The sequence below is a fragment of the Toxorhynchites rutilus genome, chromosome 2 (genome assembly GCF_029784135.1).
Source record: "Toxorhynchites rutilus septentrionalis strain SRP chromosome 2, ASM2978413v1, whole genome shotgun sequence".
Lineage (NCBI taxonomy): Eukaryota > Metazoa > Arthropoda > Insecta > Diptera > Culicidae > Toxorhynchites > Toxorhynchites rutilus.
In genome coordinates, this window is record NC_073745.1 from 310,511,291 (window position 1) to 310,533,926 (window position 22,636).

The following is a 22,636-nucleotide window of genomic DNA, read 5'->3' on the forward strand; positions in this document are numbered from 1 at the left end:
TGATCTGTTGAGAGTTTGCTTAGTACAGGTCGGACTCGATTATCCGGAATTTTAAACTCTATTATCAAATTTTTGCAAATGTAAATACGAGGGCCAGGATTGCCACCTATAATTTTAAAAAATCCGGAAAATTCGTACCGGATTTTCGCAGAACAAAAGCATATATTTTATAGGCATACATGTATTTATTCAATTTTATATACACAGTTTTGTTCCACAATCTTAAAATACTATCCTACCAGGCCGTGTTTGCTTTTTCGTCGAAAACTGTTATGGTGGGAGCAAGCCTTTGTAGTAGTATAGGTAAAACCACGTGTAAAAATGGGATAATCGTGTTTGTGAGAGAAAAGCAATTTGTTTCGTTTGTTTTGATATTTGTACGTAAATAGATCAATTCACTTATCAGACTGTATGGCGCTTCACTGACACGAGTCTTAGAATACATTAAAAAAATAACATTTCAATACTGAAGTTAAATGTATTAACAACTAGCTGACCCGGCAAACGTTGTTCTGCCATATAATGTATTTCTAGAGAATATTTTGGTTGGTAAAAAACAACGAGTATATTAGGCTGTCAAAAAAGTCCTGCGGTATTTCCGCGAGGTGTCGTTGTAAGCGCGTAGTTCTAGTTGTATTCATTGTATCGAGTCATACTATAGCTTGTTGGAAAGGTATTTTTGCGCGCTATAATATAGTTCTTGACAGTGTTTTGTTTGGTTTAGTCGTTCGTGAGTTATAGTGTCGCAAATATAGAGTGTGTGCAAACGATCATTTTCTTCACACTGTTTCGCAAAATTATTGATTTTCGGGCGAGGAGTAAGGAAGGAAGATGAAAGAAATGAGCGCCATTGTGGCTAGCTTCCACCTTCACTTTAAAGGTATTTTTTATGCTATTCATAGGATCGATTATTGTCCTTGAAATAATTTTGCAGAGACCCGAACCTGTGATAATCTGAGGGTGTAATAACCGGTTAGTTTAGCTGGTGAGATAGGGCCTCCCAGTCAGACTCCAAAATAATTTATTATGTAATTCATCGAGACATAAAGTTCGGTGTTGGCCTGAGGGAAAGGCGACGCCTATCACGTAGACCAATTCAGGAAGTTTGCCCTGGATCGCTGCGATTAATTTGTCCAGTTGCTAGCAGTACTTGTGGAAATTTACCGACTGGTTACTTGGTAGGAGCTTGCCATATAGAATTCTTTTCCAATCGCACCAGACACAGAGTATGACTTTTTTCGGGTGAAGAACGACTTTGAGGTAAGCTAACTGTTGTTTCTTTTGCGTACATCAAGATTTTTGTCACCCATTTTTTTGACGTAGGAGTACGTCTTTCATTTCTATACCGGGGTGTAAAATCAAAGTTTCGAAAACGAAAGCGTTACGCCGGAGACCGAGATTTTGAGCGTTAATAGCTCCTAAACAGCTGAACGAAATGGTATGATTAACACTTCATTCTAAAGATAAAATGTCTACGCGTTATATACTTGTTACTTTTTGATCCAAAAACTTGTTCCAATAGTCTTAAAATTGGTTTCAAAACAGGCTATTGAAATCACCAATCGGTATATAAGCGAGCGCCACTCGGAAATTCTCTCAGTTATAATTGAACAGTGGTTGGAGCATGTTGTCGCTGTTGTGGTGAAGCTCTTCGTTTATCATGAAAGCGCGGATGAACGGTGTCACCAAGAGCCTGTTTGTGCACCTTAGGCCGAAAGGGAATCCATCAGGAGGAGAGTGATGCCACAAACGGTTCCGCTTGAAACATCGGAGCAGCCAACACACACACATACACGCGCGGAGCTATTTTCGTTTGTATGCCATTCAGCATCGAGAAATTTCAGGAAAGATGCAATCGTTGTTGAAAAATAATCTGCCAGTTCCCCTGAGAACTGAAAAATACATTCATGCGAAAGAGTTCATTTTAATGTTTTCTATCCATGTAACACTGCGACCAAATATTTTTCAATTAAGTGCTATTAACAGGTGGTTATTGAGTTAGCATTAACCACTGGTGGGGTATCGAGGAAAATCAGGAAAGAATAATCGTTGCTGAAAAATACTCTGTCAGTTCCCCTGGGAATTTAAAATTACATTGATGAGAAAGAGTTTATTCTAATGTTTTCTATCCATATAACAATGCAACCAAATACATTTGGTTTTGTGATTTTTTAATTGATCGCAATTAACAGGAAAGCTTCTGAAAATTATTCTTTTTCGGCGAGGAATCAAGGGATCGAGGGATTCATTACCTAGCCTGACCTGACCTGAAAGACATGCAGTTTGTTTGGAACTGTGAGGGAGGGCAGAAAAGCCAGGAGGCAGGAGGCAGGAGAAGAAAAGAAGGTGACCAAGAGAGTATCAGCACCGAAAAACGGTTCCGATTGAGACATCGGAGCAGCCACCACACACACATACACGCGCGGAACTATTTTTGTTTGGTTGCCATCCAGCATCGAGAAGATTCCGGAAAGATATTATCGTTGCGGAAAAATAATCTGCCTGATCCCTTGGGAATTGAAAATTACATTCAAGCGAAAGAGTTTATTTTAACGTTTTCTATCCATATAATACTGCGACCAAATACAATTGATTTTGTGGTTTTTCAATCCTGTGCAATTAACAGGTGGTTATCGAGTTAGCATTAACCACTGGTGGTGGACTTCGAGAAGAATCCGGAAAGATATCGCTGCTGCAAAATAATCTGACAGTTCCTCTCGGCATTGAAAATAACATGCAAGCGAAAGAGCTCTCGTTTTCGAAGTGCCTCAAATATTCATTTGGTCATTCATTCAGAATGGATTCAGATTCAACTTCAAACAAATGATCACTGAATCAACGATAGTCCTACGTCACCATTGCAGTTATACCATAGATATAACCCACTTCCTGTTTTTCTCCAATAAATAAAACAACATACTTTCTTCATATGTCTGCAATTCAAATTTTAAATATATGAGTATGTGTTTGAGTACGTATGAGAATATAATATATTTTTATACGATTTTTGAATTATTTATATTTATATAATCTAAATCGACCGAGACGATACTGAATTAAACGTTACACGCGAGGTTCATGGCACTTTTTGGGACAGTTTCAAGGAAGCGGCAAATGAAAATGATATTTTCCATTAAAAAAACCCATTACATACTAACAAAATCGGCTGTTATGCGAAAACATTTTGAATCAATCGCAATCACGTTCCTTACGTTTGGTGGACATCAAACTCTAAGTAGTATCCTCAATTGGCAAGGTTTGCTAGAGTCATTCAGCTCCTTACACGAAGTTCTTAGAAAAAATTATCATTGAATATTTATTAGTATGACCTATGACTCTCCTTTAATTAAGCCTCCTATACATACGGTCTTATAGACCAAGAATCAAAAGTTTTATTATGAGGAGGCTGAATTAAATGACTATTGAAACAGAATGAAGAAGGAGTAAGCATATTCTCTAGATGTATTTTTTTTCCATTTAATAATATCTTTTTTTACTTTGAATAAATACCAATAACACCTTAAAATACACAATAGCAAAATTACAGAGACACGCACAGTCTGTGACAGGAGGGTCCAATTTTTGTTTGATCATATCGTACTACATTCATTTTCTCATGACTTTCTTGATACAGTCAACGTTGGTAGATCGCAGTCTCTATGTCAATAAGCGCCCGTAAGAATAACTAGTCGCCCGCAATGCCCAAGAGTTTGGCCACCACTGATCTATATAAATAAAAATGGAAGGTGAAATGTGTTGGTAAGCGCAAAACCCGAGTAAGGGATGGCCCGATTTAGCTCAGCTTTATTTTGTTGTATTCGTCTCTTCCTGTAGATCAATATAGCTGAGAGAAAAATCGGAAAATTTTCAGAAAACTCTGAAAGAAGGTCGGAAAATTCGGGAAATTGAATTTCCATATGTTCTACAATTTCATCGTTCTTAGCCCAGTTGGATTTCGCGGTTGGGGAATTAGGCTTCGTGTTCATTGGTGTGAAGTGGAAATGGCAATAAATTCTCAGGTAGAATAATGCGCTTTGTAAATACAAATTATGAATGAAACTTTATTTTTCTGCATCAAACGAGTATTCCGTGTAACGGAGAAACGTGTTATTTGCAAGTGAATCAAGAATTTTGAACCAAAATAGTGTCTGAAAATATATTTTTTATTATACTGACGAGTTTTGTTAGAAGTTATAGGATAATTATAATTAAAGGAGATTGTAAATGGCATAAGGGTAATCAATCAATAGCGAGTTCTGCGATTGAACTCACGAACGTTTGCTTAGTAAGAAAAACTTTTGGGCGGGACGAAGTTCGCCGGGTTAGCTAGTATACGAATAAAATCTACTAAATATCTGTAATCCTTGACGTAAGATTCTGAGAGAGAAATTAAGGGGGTTATATTTGGAACACAACCGCATTATTGACGTAGAGCTACAAAATCATTTTACACTGGATTCTTTACGCGAATGATGCGTCCGCGCCAAAATAATCATGTAGTTTTGAACAAATAACACACACAGCCATATTCGTATTCGATTTACGTTCTTTACGAGTTGTTACAATGTTTTCCGCATTACTTGAAAATTCAATATATTTTTGGCAACCCCTGAAAAAAACTAAAATGGCAATACTTGCAAGTATTAAGTTATTTATTATTGCCTCAGTTGTATAGCACCTCTAGACATCTTTCGTGCATCGTCTTTCCGTCCACACCAAATGGGCGTCCAACAGAGAACTTAGACAGTACTACACAGATGCAGCGACATGAACGAAACATCGCTAGAATGACCGTTTATGGGAAAACGTTTCTCGTTTTCTCCTTCAAAACCGTCAACAAAGTTAGCAGATTGTTGATGCACAAGTGGGCCAATATGGCAGCCTCAGGTAGCGAAGGTGTGTGATAAAACGATTTAAAATTCGAAATTCGAAATTCGAGCGTGCCAATCTGATAGATAATTTTTCTTTCACGTCAACTTCAATAAATGTCGGCACTGTACCTTCGATAACGTGTATCGCTTCGGAATAAATAAACGAAAAAAAGTGAAATAATCATAAAAGTGAGGACCATAGAGCTGTTTATGTAGGCAATTCTAACCAGGAAAACTTTGACAGGAATCCCAATATTACGGATAATTTTTATTGTGATAAAGAAAAAAAGCTCAAAAATTCGGAAAAATCTGGATCATTTCAAAAAAATCAGGCAAAATTGAGTGACCTTATATTAGGATACGAGCTAGAAAGCCTGGGAATTTCTATCCTCCAAAATAAGGAAGATTGGCATCTCTGCGAGGGTCAAAACTCTTTATGACATTTATTGATTAAATCGGGAGAAACTTATAATTGATCGAAGCGCGAATCTTTGAAAAACTAAAGCCATTCCTAAGTAACCAGTACACACTAAGTAAAACCCCGAGATATTAATTATATTACCAAATGAAATACTGTCTGAATGCTGACTATGCTTTATTTGCTCATATAGGGCGTCTTTAAAAAAAATACAAATGGTGCGAATTCATTTTTCTCTTGACTGCACCAAAATATATATTTCTGTCATTGAGCTGCATGGTATAATGTCCAAAATACCAAATAAGCTTTCTATTGAAAACCAAAAACGCACACTCCATTCGAGGCCTATCTTGACACCCCTCGGAGAGAACAAGCCTTCCCTAATAGGTTCTGTGTCACCCCCGTAAAACAGCGTCTGGTGATCATCAAAAGGTGACTTATTTGGCAGAAAACGCTACAAACAACTTCCCCCTTCCCCCACAGTGAGATCCATCGTTTCCGTCTCCCCATCGATCAGCGTACGACCTCACAAACCGGTAGGCTGTCGGCAGGGAATCCACGTGTGGGAGGAAATGAGTCGCACGGTCGCATTCGGCCGGTTGTTCTCATAGTTGTTCGTTCGATATGGCGCGTAAACTCCTCCGCGTTTTCACCCGGATCGGCCGGTCTTGGCGGTGGCGCTGCTAACTGTGGTCAACGATCTGGGGCGAGTACATGCAACCGGCGAGAGTTAGACCATTGACCATAAATGCAGGATAAAAAGTGTCATTGCAAAAATAAAACCAAATGAAAAAAGACCGACTTTGAGGTGATCGAATTGGGGTACATTGTGTCTGTTGGGGTTTGGCTGATTCGACCTGAGATATCGTGGGCGCCATCAGGGTGATAAATGATTGGAATTCATTGGAACTAGACTGTTTGGGTGCTGATTCGAGACTTGGGATTGTACATTGAAGAAACCTTGTATCATTCTTCATCGATAATTTCAGTAAGGGGTTGTTGACATACCAAGTGGACAGAAAAAGCATGATTTCAGACCCCCTCCCCCTTCGTGGGCAAGCGTGGACATTCCTTCTATCCCTCCCCTTGCTGTCCACGTGGACATTCCTTCAGTTTCATTTGTTTATAATTCTCAGACTTCCTTCAACATTGTCCGGGAAACGTATTACTTTCTTCCGAATTCCATTCACATTGTCTACAAATCCATGTAAAAAAATCACTTGTGAATTTACTCTCGCGTATTTTTTATTAAAAACTGACGTAAGCTGGCTGAGTTGTTTGAGTTTTCTTGAAATCAGTCAATGAAGTCAAATACTTCGTTTAAAAACTGAATTTCTGTTCATGTTCTGAACTTCTCTGCCGTAATCTCGCAAAGTGACGCAAGCGCCAACATTGACATTTTGCGTTTTTTGTTATAGATCGATAAAGAATTCCAAATCCTTCCAAACAACTGTGAAAATTTACAGAAATGTGGAAAAATGACCCCGTAAAAGCTTGAAAACGGAGTGGCGCAAGCGTCATTTCCACTGTGATGTGACGTAATTTGATAGTGATGCGATGTGATTTTTTGATCTGTTCTGATAGAGTACGATGAACGAGCAGGGACAGCAAATTTCACATAACAACATCTTCCGCAATGAACGTTTAGCATAATAAAAGTCACATGCCTTCTTTCTTGTAAAAAAACACTTTTCCGAAAAGCTTGTCATGCCAAATATTTTAATCAAAAGTAGTCCATCCCCATATAATGTTACTTTTATAATAGCAATTTTGTTTCAGAATTACAAATCATGTACTAAGAAGCTCACAAAACCATGTACTTTAAATTCATAAAATCAAACTCATCTTAAAGTAAAGGATATCCTAGATTAAAGTGTTTTGCTGTTCTCACATATAGCTCATAAAGATTAGAACTAAATAGTTCAAACTCATCAATTTAACTGTTAATTACAAGGATTCTCTAATATGTAGTGTCTTTTTTCTTCAGGCATCAAGAGACAAAGCTTCTTGGCGATGTTTACTTTCCTCCCCTGTTCAATTCCTCTTTCGGATAAATTGAAGCTGATTGAAGGGTAAATGTCGAATTTGGTGAAAAACTGCATTCTTCTCAATGCTCCAAACAAAACGAAACGTATCTTGTAACAAAACTCAAAAAATCCTCGTGTAGACTGTATCTGTTTTACTTCGGATAATTTCGGACGGCATTATGTTATTTGACACGGATGGTTTCAATTGCATTTTGAATTCGAAAAAATCGGTGCTGTCCATAATTATTACAATCGGGTTCTCAGCTACGTTAACCTGTTCGACGCATGGTACAAAGTTTGGAAAATGTGTGATTTTTTCTTCCTGATGCTTCGCTCAACGGCAGCATGTTGGAGAAAATAATTGGAAACAGATTCTCACATACTTTGATGGATAAACGCCAATCGGTTGTGGAAACAGCGATTCAAATTTGCTGTTTCCACAACAAACTGGCGTTGGTGGCATAGCTTAAATAAAACTGCATTTTTTCAAAAATCAAGCCGATGGCAATGTTTTTCCATCAACAATACACATTTTGTACAGATCAGATTTTCGTAATGTACGCGTATGCTTATTATACATGCAATTTTACAAAAAGTCTCGTACTGAAAATTCTTACCTCTGGCGCTTGCGTCACTTTGCGAGATTACGGCAGTTCTGTTCATGTTATAAAAAAATATACTGTGTTATGTTGTTCTGGGTCATTGAACACACCCGAATTGCCGCTCAAACGCATATATACGTTAGTCAGTGCTCAATTTCTGATTATGTTCTCTTAAGTAGGAACCCGGTCTGGAAGGTCGAAAAAATCAAATTTTTGTTTTTTTTTGCATTTTTTTGGAAGCTTATGCACTCAGAAATGTTGGCGTTTTCGATATTTGATTTCTTCGGAAAGTTACAGCCAAAAGTATGAAGTCAGGGATATAGTATTGCTGTTCGAATTTTTAAACGCGTTTTTCTCGAAACCATGATTTTTCAGGTATTAATATCTCAGGATCTACTCGACAGATTTAGTTGAAATTTGTAAAAATAGTTATCTAAAACGTTACATAGCCGTTTTTTGATATATATTTTTTTCGTTTTTTATGAGCTTCTAAACAGCGATTTTTCATTAAAAATGACTCCTTTTTTGTTAAAGCTGTCATTTTAACGATTTTTTGAATTTTCCAAAACCCCTATGTTACGCTTTAGGTGTTGTCCTAAAACTTCGAAATATTCATTGGAGTTCGATACCACCAGCAAGGGACCGATTTTCAGACAGCATCTACGCATCGTGCTGTCAACAGCGTAAAAATCATTATTCGTACACTGAAAAAATAGAAAATACATCTTCAAATATGAGGGGCTTAGAATGCAAGGGGTGTGAGTGACTTGATCGATTTCTCTTCATCAACTTTTTCTTCAGTTAATAACTCAACTGCAAAAACGTTCCAATTTGAGTTTGCCATATAATCCTTTAGATGAGGCTCTGACCTGTCTTCCGCATTGTCAAATACAGCTGGGAATGTATTTGCAACTAAGTTATGACCAAAATAGAGAGTCTATGTAGAGAAATCGATGAAATCGATTGATTTTAAGCCTCTCATATACGTTAAACCAGGGGTTTTCAGGTTTTTTTAATGGCAGAGCACTTTTTATAGCAAAATTATTTGATGGAGCATCTGCAATTTTTTATCAATAAAACAAATTCTGTTTACATTGACCCAACTCAACTGGAACAACTCTATTTCGGTTGCGTGTCGCAGTAATCTGACCCAGAGTGAACAAGATAAATGAATATATGCCCAGTGAAATTAAATCAAAAAATTGTAAGGGGTTGTATCTAGGACACGGCCGCATATTTTCGACGTAGAACTACACAATTATATTATGCAATCCAAATGTTTACCACTTCGAATATTATTTTAGAATGCATCAAAATTTTTGTAATAGATTATGTTCTTCGTTACAATGAATTTGATGAACGTCTTTTTACGTTTGATATGATGCATAGGACTACCAAAAATATGTGAACGGAAAAATTCTCAAACGATCATTGTATTTAAAATTTCCCTCTGAAAGTATTGCACATCTCATGTTTACGTAGTTCTCGAACCGCGAAGGTTCATTCACCTCTAGTATCTGAAATGACGATTTTCCCAGGCATCTCAGTTTGAAATTACGTTTTAGAGAAACATATTACGGTCTGCACAACGACAAGCGAGTACAAAAGTACTCAACACCAAAAAATACCCCCGACTTGCATATATTTGCAAAGCGAAATCCCCCAGGCACATTAATTTTATAGTTCGTGTTAGGGAAACACAGCTCAGTGGGAAAAAATACCTCCGACTTGCATATTTTGACAAAGCGGATTCCCCCAGGCATATTGATTTTGAAGTCCGTGTTAGGGAAACACAGCTCGGTAGGAACAAAAATATCACCGACTTGCATGTATATTTGCAAAGCGGATTTCCACAGGTACATCAATTTTGAAGTCTGTGTTGAGGAAACCGTAAATCGGACCAATCAAAACTTGGCAGTTAGGGCTTTTAGATAATGCTTCACATTTTACAGTTATTCAATTGTTCATCTAATGAAATTTAAATTTTATTAATTGTGACAGACGCGTAGAAATATATCCTATCAATTGATTCCGATCTGTTAAGAAATGTTCGAGTTGTAAGCATTCGAAATACGGGTAGGGTTAGCACACAAATCGGCAGAACAAATGTATGAGAAAAAAGGAAATTTTTACAGTTTTCGTGAATTTAAACCGTTTGAAGATTAGTGAATTGTAATGTATAGCATATCATACAAATCTTAAAGAATTTCCGATTCGATTGGTATGCAAATCATGAGAATTCATTCACAGTGAAAATAGTTATTAACGTTAACTTTATTTCATAAAAACGTGACCTGTTATCTGATTTGACACCCTTCCTGAAAGACGTAGTTCTACGTCAAAAATGCTATTTTTTCAAGGTGGGTTTTTAAGTGGGAGAATTTGCTATAACTTTGCGGAGCACAAATTTCCCGCGGAGCACCATTTGAAAAACCCTGCATTAAACAATAATCAGAATACCCGAACCAGTGCCACAAATTATCAATATTTATTCACGAATGAAGGAATTAGCCTTTTCCCAGTGTCGGATGAATTCTCTTCTGTTGACGCTCAACACCATATCTGTTATAATGAGTATAACACAAGAGTCGAGACGCGTGAATTTTGTCTGGTATATTGAACGAAAACATCATGAACGAATTTCACAAAGCCTGCGTTCAGGCACTTTCATTACTGTTAATAATTTCAGGTGATTATCACTAACGTTAAGTTCATCTTCGTCGCTTGCAGTGAATTTTTATTGAAATCGTGTTTGATTTCCAAATTTAGAAAAAAAGAAAGAACCACGAATCCGGCAATATTAGTTTTGATTTGAACTCGTTACCTTTAGCGTGAGAGGTACGGTCCGTTTTCGTTTCCACTTTCTATGCTCTTTTGCAACTGCCATCTCGCTTAATTTTTTTCAATGAACCGGACGCCATCATCTTCTTTTCCAAAATGGCATCGGAATACGATATTCGACTTCTGCTGTTGAAGCCATTTCATTCAATACCCATATCGTAGGGGTTTTATATCATTGCTGATCATTCAGAGCCAGAATCATTAAACCGGAAATCAAAACAAGATTATGTTCGTTTTCCGCTCGTCTGTTATTGTCACCCATTGCCCATCTAATTGGGGGTGTATGACATTTTCGGCCAATCGGGAGTAGATTCATAAAACATAGCAAGAGTTATACTATATATTCCATTGCCGAAGTCCCCAAAAACAAGAATTTTGTGATATCGATTTCACTCTCAATTGGTTGACGTTGAATTTTATGCTTTGATCTTCACTAACACGCAATGATCTTCAATTTCGACGTTACGAATATCATAACCAAAATGTAAATGTAAATGTAAATGAAAAATGAACTTCATGGCAAACTGATGTTGCTGTTCATTCCACTGGTGTTCATTGATATTGTTGCTCCATGTTTATCGACCCTCGCGTGAGCAGTAGGTTATCAATACAAGGCAGGCTGAAATTCGCCGTATTTGAATGTTGTGAACGTGAATATTTTCGACACTGACCCGAACACTTCACTTTATTCCTAGCATCCGAGAAAAAAATTCACGAAAATTCATTATTTTTCGACTTTCCAGACAGAAGTCCTTCCTTAACTGAGCTCTAAATTTCAACATTGTACATTCGTGTACATGGTAAATATTGTAAAAAAAAATTGAGTCGATTCTAGGGAAGAAATCAAAACCATCATTTCAATAAACAAAACGAATGAATGTATTCGTTTTGTTCCACAATATTTCTGCATCCTTTACGCACCTTCAAAATTCCATCCTCTCAGAATTTATTTGTTTTTTCGTCACATCCTAGGTGAACACCCGAACTCCAGAAATATTCTCAAAATTGCCAAAGAGACATTAGTTTTGGTATTGTTCTGGAGGAACACGAAACTTAGCATATTGGCTAATTATGGTCTTAAACTCCCCTTAGAAGCGTTCTGGATCGCTGATTTTAATACGTTCATCTGCGAGCAGTACTTGTTGGAGTTCATCGACTGGTTGCTTGGGCTTGGTAGAAGCTCATTACACAGTTTTTCTAACCAATCTCACCAGACCCAGACCATGGGACTTACTTCAAAAACCTGCTTCGGGGTTCTATTCACTTGCCCAAGATTTTTTTTAGCTCAACATTGTTGTAATTGATTTTCCATTCACAATTTACTACAAATAAAAAACCCTATTCTCGAATCCGATCGAACTGAAAATTAGAACAATGTTGCATTCTGTATTCTGATCGAGTCAAATCTAATCGGGTAGTGCAAATGCTGCAACCTTGGATTACACAATGCAAAAGTCGATTTCGTTCGGAGTGCGAGATTTCAAACCAGATCGGATTCCGGAATTTGGGTGAATATGTAATACATACATTGTAGCGTTTCTCGTACCCATGCTTACCATGGTCTCGATTTAATTGTCATCGGTAGCATTACAAAGTTTCAAAACAACCCAATAAAAGCGTATTACGACACTACAATTCAAGAAACACATCTCCAGAGATACGGCCCGTGCACCCATGAAAGAATTTGTTGTTCACCTTTCATTTTCGTCAAGCACGGAAGCTGATCGGAATCCGCATCTAAATCGAGATTTTTATTATTACAAGAATCCCAACATACTTTGAGGATAAATTGAATGCTCCCAGTACATGCGCGTTATTTTTTCAGAATATATATTTCAAGGAAGAAGTTCAACCATAAGAAAAAATATAGCTGTTTGACCGGGTAAAATTCTCAGACAACTCGATCTTCTTATTGATGAAAACAGAGTAGTCAGGATGGGCGGAAAGTTAAAATAATCTTGTAAATACAGAGCAGATCTCATTCAATTTTGACTAATATAAATCTATAAATGTGAAAACTATAAATATGAATGTTTTACCAACAAAAATATTTAACGTGTCCACGTGGACATTATCTAAACCCCCTTCCCCCCTTATCGTGGACAAGCATGGACAATTTCGTTCAGTCGTGTAATTGTTATGGTATATTTGAAGTTTCCAAAAATAAGATTCATACTAATTCTTCTTTTTCTTCTATGAAGTTTTTGAGTCAGAAGTAACCCAGGGCGCCTAGAAGAATATCCTTAGGTGAGGCCGTTTCGTCACTAAGTTGGTTAGGAGAGCGGTAAATGAAAACAGTACGGAAGAAAGCAGAAGGGGAATTATTTGCTTGTAGCGTGAAAGAGACAGACTAATCACGAGCGAACTTCGGCACTAGCGAATTGTGTTTTGTTTACAAACAAAACACAGTGGGCTTCCAAGATGGCTGAAGAGTGGTTTTAGCAAGTTGGCCCACCTTAGGATATACTTCTAGGCTACTTCAAGGCGCCTATCGAAAAGTATACGAAAACTTTTAACTCAATTTGTCTAAGGCCGTCTACACATTAGGCAACCTAAGTTGGAAAGCAACTTAACGAATCTGTCAAAAAAGTTGAGAACATGTGTAATCAAATGGGAGCATACACACTAGGCAACTGGCAACTTTGGTCGGACCAACTTTTTCGATTCAACTCAGCATGTCGAGTCGCGCGCGATTTGTGTCGGCAACCTTTTCGTTCAATTGCTGTTGACGTTTTGATTTCTGCGTTCATTGAATTTCAATATCTGTCAGTGGTGATGCAAAACAGTGTTTACAATATTGGCGCATCTGTTTCTATGAACGAACGAGATGTAAGTATTTTGCTACTTTGGTTTAGTTTATATATAATATATATTCGTTTGATGTTAGGAAATGCCATCAATATGCAAGTTCTCTTGATATACCGTCCGGGAAGAGTGCTGAATTGGTCAAGGATGCGTATAATATTGGAGATTGAGCAAGAAGCACAGAATCCGCTGGATGTGTTTTTTCCAAGTTAACAGCAATTGTTGCTGTCTGTTGTTATCAGCGAGCCGAAATAAGTATGTTAGGTAAATATGTCACCTTTAGCTTGATGCCGTCGGTTATAATAATGATTCAACAAATACCAACAGATAGCCTAAGATTGGATAATTCTGGTCAGATTTCCCGGGAAACCGTTATCATCCCTGATTCTCGATTGTACCATGTGCGAAGGTGCGGTCTGCGAATATGTGACCCCTGGGAGAATTTTTCATATTTAGCGTTAGTGTATACATAAATCATTCTTTAGAAGAATTGTTGAAAATTTTTCTGTTTTCTTTATATAATTCTTTTCGGCTGTATTCTTATTTCAATGATTTTTTTATGTTTGTAAATATTGTTTGCTGGTTTGTGGTATTACTCCAACGAAAAATAAATATATACATCCATTTTTTAGAAATATTTAGAATTTAGAAAAAAAGCAGAACCCAAAAGAAATTCTGAAATCTATTGTACACACGAAGGAATATTAACACAACGGTACATTTTTTAAATAAAAATGGTATTATTGTTTGATATATGAGATCAAACACCTTCGAAAAAAGTACATCCAGGAATGCCAGATAAGCAGATTTTTTTTTCTGCTATAGTGTAAATTGTATTTCAAATGTGCCCTTTTGATTCTATTGTAGTTTTAAGAAGCCGCGTATGCATTCAATTTGATTCGATGATTTGTGAAATTAAGTTTTTATTTATTTTTTCTTTGCCTGGTGTCAAGAAAAATCCCAAGTAAAGTAGTTTTTTTCAAACCAATTTTTCATAATTTGCTCTCCGTATGATTTTTTCGGCAGTTAAATAAATGGCATCTCTGCCAGCGATTAGGCAGTTTATGATGACGGATAAAAACTTAACGAATTCATCGCGTTCGAGTTGTCTCAATGTGCAGAGCTGAGTTGGCGATGCGATTGACATCGCCAACATAGATCGGGTTGCTGTTGCCTAATGTGTAGACGGCCTAACTTCCATTTCGGATACCTAGAAAGGAACTAAATTTACTTTTTAGAAGAATTTGCAGTAAATGCATTTATAATTAGGAAGAAGTGTATAGACCTTTTGTTTAAATTGTTTTTCTTAGTAAAAATTGTCTTTAAAAGTAGTTCATTCCATCTTGGATAACAAAAGATCGAAATGTCGGTACTAAAAAAGAAGAACATAACAAATGTGGACGCTCTATTAAGGCATTCCGTGTCTACAAAACAATCGAGCTGAATCATTCGCATACGCGGATCATCCACCTTCACATTGTCTCAGGGAATATGACGAAGATCAGCTACTAATTTTGGGCCGACAATGTGGACTGCCATCGAAAGTAACCGCATTCATTGCATTGCATTTCTTCCATAGGAGGTAGACACGATGAAGAGCGAATTGAATGCAAATTATGCGGGTGCACATAGCCACTTGTCGTTCACAGTGATTCACCCGTCTGGCCTCGATGAGCGCACCACTTGGAAGGTTGCACCCCCGTTAGAGATCGTCTCTTTCCTGGAGTCTGCGAGTACACCGCAAACCATCGAATTATCCCACGCTAAGTAGGGTGCTGGAAACCGGAATTGGAGCAAGCTATACCCAGCTTGTTGATGCGCTCGCGTAACTATTTTGCGTAAGATGTTCATTCAAGAAGATTGTATTGAAGATTTATCTAATTATTCCTTCCTGGATATTTGTATTTCCCGATAACTGAACTTAACAGCTTGTCCTGTGGTTCGGTAAATTTGGTTCTGTATGCCAGAAATTTCTTTGGGAAAGCATGATTCTGAACGAACTGATTGACACGCCAAAACCCACACATCCATTTCTAGGTTACATACAAACGATCACATCCGTATTCGTCAATATTTGCAACCAGTTCCACTCGCAATGTCAAGCGCCGATCCGGCCCTGACGGGAAGCACCACAGCCACAGGAGTCGATCCAATGCTGTGTTTATAATTGATCGAAGCTAATTGGAACCTATTTTCGAATTAATGCATTCTTTCACATGCGTTTATTGCTCTTCCTTGTTTCGATTCGAATTGGATGTTTTATGTTTTCTCTACATAAGACAAAATAAATGCGTCGGTCATAAGCATGAAGCACAGAAGAACATGCTGCCAATGAAGAGAATGGCCTTGAACTTTATACGACGTAATGATATAAATACCTGCTGGAGGAGATGTTCGGCCCGAGACACTCTGACTCAACGTTCGGAGATTCTGTGTTATTTTGTGGCGTTAATCATGTGCACATACGATGTGTAGGGGAACGCGAGGTTAGACGGGAAGAATTGAATCGATTTGTACCAATCGATATTGTTTTGCACACTTCGACACAATATCTGTAAAAACTTATGTTTTCCAAAATATAAATGAAGTTTTGTGCAGTTCAATATAACATTTTTAGAATGTTTCAACAGCTTAACTGATCTGCGATTTATTAAGTGAAGATGAAAGATATTTTAGTACATAATATTATATGGAGCATCAAAAGTTTACTTCCAACGCTTACATTAAAACGGACAATATTTACCATTTTTTCATGCGTTCTCCTTAACACCTGGAGATGGGATGGGGGGCTGTCCACATACCACGTGGTTAACTTAAGGGGGGGGGGGGGGGTGTAGGTGTTACGAAAGTGTACACGTTTGTCCACGGTGAGGGGGGAGGGGGTTTTGATAATGTCCACGTGGACACGTTAAGTATTTTTTAAAGTAAAACATTAAAGTTAATAGTCAAAATTGAATGAGATCTGTTTCGTATTTACACGATTTTTTGAACCACACGCCCGCCCTGAGTACTGAGTATTCATCAATAATATTACTGAACTGCCTGAGAGTGCTGCTCGGTCAAACGTCCATACTTTTTCATATAACTGAATCTCTTTCCTGAAATGTATATTCTGAAGGTAAAGCACCTGAATTCGAATCCATCAATTTATTCCAATCGGTAATAGAGGGCCATTAAATCCGTCAGGATAAAGACACCCAATAACACAAAGAATGTTGGATTTTTTGTAGTATTAAAATCACGACTTAAGTGCGGGTTGAATTCAGCTTTTGCTCTTGATGACAAAACTGTTTGGTTTTTTTTTTCGAGAACTCTCAAGGATTTCTAAACGAACGAACAACAAATTCCTCCATGAGTGTACGGCTCGTATCTCTGGAGATCTATTTCTTGCATTGATGTTGCTCTTTATTGATGTCTGGTAATTTTTGTAATACACTTCCTTTGAGTTGTCTGGAAAGTTTATGTTGCTACTGCTGATTAATTAAAAGAAAAGATTAATCCTTGATGCACATGAATTAGTAGATTCGCTACAGAAACGAAATATTACAAAAAACATGCATGCAAAAATGCATGCACTACATATTAACCCATATTACGGAAGCCAATCGGATTTGACATATCGCAATCCGAACGAAATAAACTTTTGCATTCTGCATTTCAAGGTTGCAACATCTGCACAATCCGATAGGATTTTACTTGATCAGATTAAGGGGGATAGAGACACGAATTTCGGACGTTTCTTCGAGCTCCGAAAAAGTAATACGAAGAATATTTTTACCATCCATTATATCACTGTTTGTTTATCTATCTTTCAACAGTAAAACAAAAATTGAACGGAAAAAATATATCCATAATTAGAAGCTGATCAAGTGAGGGGGTTCAAAAAAAAAGTTGTGCCATGGCGTACACGATTCCAGCCCTTCTGGTCTAAAATCATGCTTTTTCTGTCCACGTGGTATGTGGACAGCCCCTGGGATGGAGAATTAAATTTTTGACACTTTGACACGAGACGTATTTAACGCTGGATGACAACGACTGGCAGGGAACCAGCTACTTTACGTCTCCCACCAAGGTGTTCTGAATTGAAGTACATCTCCCACATCAAGTTCCCAGCGAAAAGGGGATGTCAAAGCCGCTCTTCTTCCGTTTCCGACTTGCGGTGAACGAGAAGATTCACTGCACAAAGTGAGTGCCGGAAGTTGCCTCCTTCATACTAAAATACCGTCCGGATAAGGAGGTGGTATTTTGCTCGACCTGGTCTACGCTCATTACGTGGAAAAAGTCGCTGGAGGAGTTGAACCGATAGACATGTTGTCCGAAACGTCCCCCAGCTGCTACCTGTCGAAAATTTATTGGCAATCCTGAAGCGGAGGATCCACTACAACAATTTCGTGGTGAAAACCAAGGAGGAACCAATAAATATAGATAAGAAAATGAAAAAGAAATGGAAAACAAGCTAACAAGTATGTTTTCGACTTTGTGGACGACCAATTTTTTATGAAATAATGAGTTAGCAACTCAGAATGCATTCAAGGATTTTTATTTGGTATTCGCAATCTCAATCAAGTATTAATCAATGACGCATATTAAACCTCAATCAAGTATTAATCAATGACGCATATTAAACCTTTGCGGTCGTATGTCTGCTCTCGGCCACCACAGCAAAAAAAAAAACTATATTAATCTTGTACTCTATTCAACAATGCATCAGTTTACGCTTTTTCTAAACGAACCCTTTTACGAATTAAAACGGTGTTCCAACTGAATAATAACCTCCCAACCCTCAATACTGTTGTTTTATCGCAGCGAATTTGTGCTGCGATAAAAAATGAAAATTGTCTCAGCTGTTTCGTAATATTTATTGCTTTCTTGCTATAATATTCAAGTGCTTAAATCACGGATTTGGGCCCAATATCATGAAATCTGATGGGCAAATTGTCGTTTTAGTGAGAAAAGCGATAGCAATGTTTTTTTACTAAATTTTTGTAATAATTGATATTTTCTCTAGGATTCAAATGATTCAAAACCATAATAATCCATTGATGAAAATTTTTACATCGCATTAATCTATAGAATATAAAATATAGATTTGGGTTAAACATCACAAAATTGGGTTAAACATCACATTTTTTTTTAATTATCATGAAAAGTTATAAAATAGAATATGAAATTAATGAGTTAAAGCCCTTGGAGATAATGATGAAAGGCATTGTTTCATTATCATTATTTCTCACAATGACTGAAGTAATATGCGTCAACTTCCTAACAAATGAAAAATCATAACTTAAAAACGAAAAAAAACGTCTCTCCGGTTTCGACATATGTTATGTGAAAATTCCTCAGCTTTTCAGAAAAAATATAAAAAAATATAGCGCCCTTGGTACCGAGACTAAGAAAACAATAAAAAACGAATACAATCAATATTAACGAGAACAGTGATTGGGTGTAGACCAGGTGAATGGCTTTAGTTTGATAGTTTGATATCGATCATCTGAATCGGTCTAGTAGTTCAAAAGTTATGAATTTTTGAAAAAAGACATTTTTGGAAAAAAGAGGAGAAAACTGTTTTTTCGGACAATCCTAAAATGGAAATGGTCACCCTACTGAAAAAAGAAAAAATATGGGTCTAATGTTTTGCGATAAAGAACAAATTTGGGGTAAGTTTTATCGCATTATTAAAAATATAAATGTAGCTTATAGCCATCGATAGGCTGACAAAGTTTACGAAGAGTATGCTCCATTTGTAAGCATTTGTAAAGAATTATCTCAACGATTCAGAGGCAATGATTTAGATTTATATGATAACGAACATACAAAATCACCGGAAAAAAAATTCAAGACACACAATTGGAAACATTCACCGTCTATCACTGCAGAACGGTAGGAGAACTGGGGGTCAGCCCGGCCCCATAAGGGAAGGAATTGTGTTGTGAGATCTGAGAGCACGTATTGTTATGTTTCCCTCACTGAATCCTTGTCTAGATTATTTTTCATCATATATATGCTTTCGAACGATTTTTCAAGTAATAGTCAATTTTAAAAGCTGACATAAAAACGAAGTTCACCAACCAGCGCGGGTGAAACCGGCACCCTATGGGAGTAACTTGAGAAAAATAAATGCATATCAGTTAATCAGTTCAGTTAGTCTCAACGAACAACTTCAGAACAATAGATGCACGGCATATCGAAATCCGTGTAGCCTGTTTCATGCATTCATTGTCTTGTAACCACGCCAACGGCATTCGATTTCCTTCGGTAGTCGTGAGGCATCTGAAATAGATGAAAAATATTTCTCAACTAACAAATATTTCCTTCAACTAACCACAAATCATGCCGGGCTTACCCCACTCAATAGGTGATGGTCTTACCCCACAAATTTTGACGTAGGACTACGTATTTCGTTTCTATACTGGGGTGTAAGTTCAAAGTTTCGAAAACGAAAGCGTTACGCCGGAGAACGAGATTTTGAGCGTTAATAGCTCCTAAATAACTGAACGAAATAGTATGATAAACAATTAATTCGACAGATAAAATGTCTACACGTTATATGCTTGTTGCTTTTTGATCCAAAAATTTGTTCCAACAGCCCTAAAATTACTTTCAAAACAGGCTATTGAAATCACACCAATCGGTATATTAGCGAGCGCCGCTCGGAAATCCACTCAGTTATAATTGCGCAACGATTGAGGTACGATCGCTGGAATGGGTGGATGTTTCCCTATAACAGACTTTCAAACCATGGAGCCAGGGGAAATTGGCATAGAAAACTAGATGCAAGCAGTGGGTACTTTTGTACTCGTTTGCGTTTCTGCAAATTGGAATGTTTCCCTAACATAGACTTCTAAATCTTGAAGCATGGGAAAATCGGCATTGCAAAATAGATGTGAACTGCGGGTACTTTGGGAAGTGTTGGGAAGGGGGTCTTATTTTCGCTGTGTAATTCCGAGGAGGAATCCATTCCTTCTCAAACGTTAATAATCCTGCTCTGGATCAACGATGATTTCAACTGTCGGGGCTTGGGGAGTGAGTACTATTTGCGCTGGGTATTTCCGAGGAGGAATCATCAAAGATATAGCCCACTTCTAGTTTTTTAAGAAAACTTTCCAATTTATTTATTTAACTTACCTCAACTTGAATCCAGTGATAGTTAACAATCCAAAGGACAATCTGTAGAACAACGAAAAAGAATTCGAAACCTAGTTCACGAATAAAAGTTTAAACCCCACTACCGAAAATTTACATTCGGTTGCGCATCATCGGCACTTGCGTTTGTTTGATTAATATTTTGATATTTGATGGATCATTGTGGTTGCGACGTTCATGATAAAATAATTAATCTGAGTTTTCTTATAATACTCAAGGGGTGCTGGTCTTACCCCCAGGGGCCGTGTTTACTTCCAGTTCCCCTACCACAAAAATAAATTTAACAGCATGAGAACGCCATACGACATGTCAAGAATTATCAAGTAACAGAACAGTGAACTAAATGATTTCACCTCAGCTGCCAATATACTTATACATTGTTCTCTCAGATAACTATTTGTTCAAGTCCTTAGCGTCGACCCTTTCTGAAAAGTTGTTCCTTATGAAGAAATCAAGAGTTGACTTGATCACTGGATCGATTTAAAACAACAGACTTGAAATGAAATCGGTGTATTACCTTAAAGATGGGCCAAGGTTGTAGATGTAGCATATTTTGAATAAAGTAGCAGTGAGTTTCCAATTTCAAACAAATACCATTCTATCGAAGAAAACAAAAAAACCCGTAAATCATCAAAATGTGTTTTTTAGCCGAACGAAGAGAATCCAATTTTATTGATTGGTTTTAAATATCACGAAATCCGATTCCGTGTGTTTTTCTCTCTGTCAAAAAAAGCAAACAGTTCATCAGTCTATACAAGAAGATGGAACTTCTGTTTCCCAAGCTGATCACCATCCGCAACAATAAATCATCAGCCATATATGGCTGTTTTCATTGTTCGTTTCGATCACACAATTTTGTGAATCGTCTTGTTAACAAAATCAGCTGAATTTTGGCATCAATTATTGATATTTATGCAGCATATTATTATTATCACGTACTCGAGTTCAATACGTTGTGCCAACTTATTATACGAAGCCGAACCGCCCAAAAGTTCTCCCCCAAAAACTCACAAAGATCAACTACCTGCCGTGTCTTCATTTTCTCTCCATTAGCAGTGATTAATAAACATGAGGCTGCACGAAGAGGAGTCGACTTCGGCGGCTCTCGCTCTCCTAATAAATTCAAGATAAATTCAAGGCGTTATTTGCTCTTCATCCACTTGAGATACTACCCTGTTTCCCGTCAAGCACCGCTCGCCACACTCCTTTTGGATTCCTTCCCTCTTCGCCGATTATGTCCTCTAAATTGAGTGTAAAAAACCTGTCGGCCGGTATTTTGTTGTCTTTCATTATTTTTTATTCCCAACATCATAGCATCATTCCACGATCATTACAGTATGCGTGTAAGCACATGTGCTGCACTGGATTCGATCTCCGCGAGGGGCTGAGTGTGTGGTTCGCTTGATATCCATACTGTTTGCCCTGGGATTACCGGAGATTTGGGGTTTATCGAGAGGTGTAATATTCGTAGGATTAATTGTCGTCTTCTGAGAATTTTACGATTGCATCAGTGAGATGCGGTTGGAACAAAATTCAATTACACATTTTAGAAACGACTTTGTTTCTTTTATAGTTTCTACTTGACTGTTCAACTTGTTTACAGTGAAATCGAATAGTACTGAATAGTGAAGTTTGTGTGGGTAACGAACGATCTTGTGGAGGGGTCGAGCGGCAAGGTATGACTTGCGGTCTGAAAACTTGTTTTGAGCCGGCGTTCGCTACGTGTCGATTTGTTGTTGTTTTGTTATTTCCATGCTTTGCATCGTTTCTCAAATTCGTTCTAGAAAATAAAAAAAAAATGACTCCAGGTTTCTGCCTGCCTGCTGTTATCTTGTCTCGTGTGACGCGTTTGACTTGCTTCCCAATGATAAATAGCCGTTTTGAAGACGTCTCGCGCCTTATAGACTCCGGAAAACCATACAGGTGCTG

General features: G+C 37.5%; 1 protein-coding gene and 1 long non-coding RNA gene across 2 annotated transcripts in view; one reads left to right on the forward strand and one right to left on the reverse strand.

Moving 5' to 3' along the window:
* LOC129770833 (four and a half LIM domains protein 2) overlaps window positions 1–22,636 on the reverse strand; it is a 422,902-nt gene that overhangs the window by 360,910 nt on the left and 39,356 nt on the right. The window lies entirely within an intron of this gene.
* LOC129770836 (uncharacterized) lies at window positions 13,435–14,201 on the forward strand. Its single transcript, XR_008742215.1, has 3 exons — window positions 13,435–13,588; window positions 13,647–13,828; window positions 13,892–14,201. It is a non-coding gene; the product is annotated as an uncharacterized LOC129770836 (long non-coding RNA).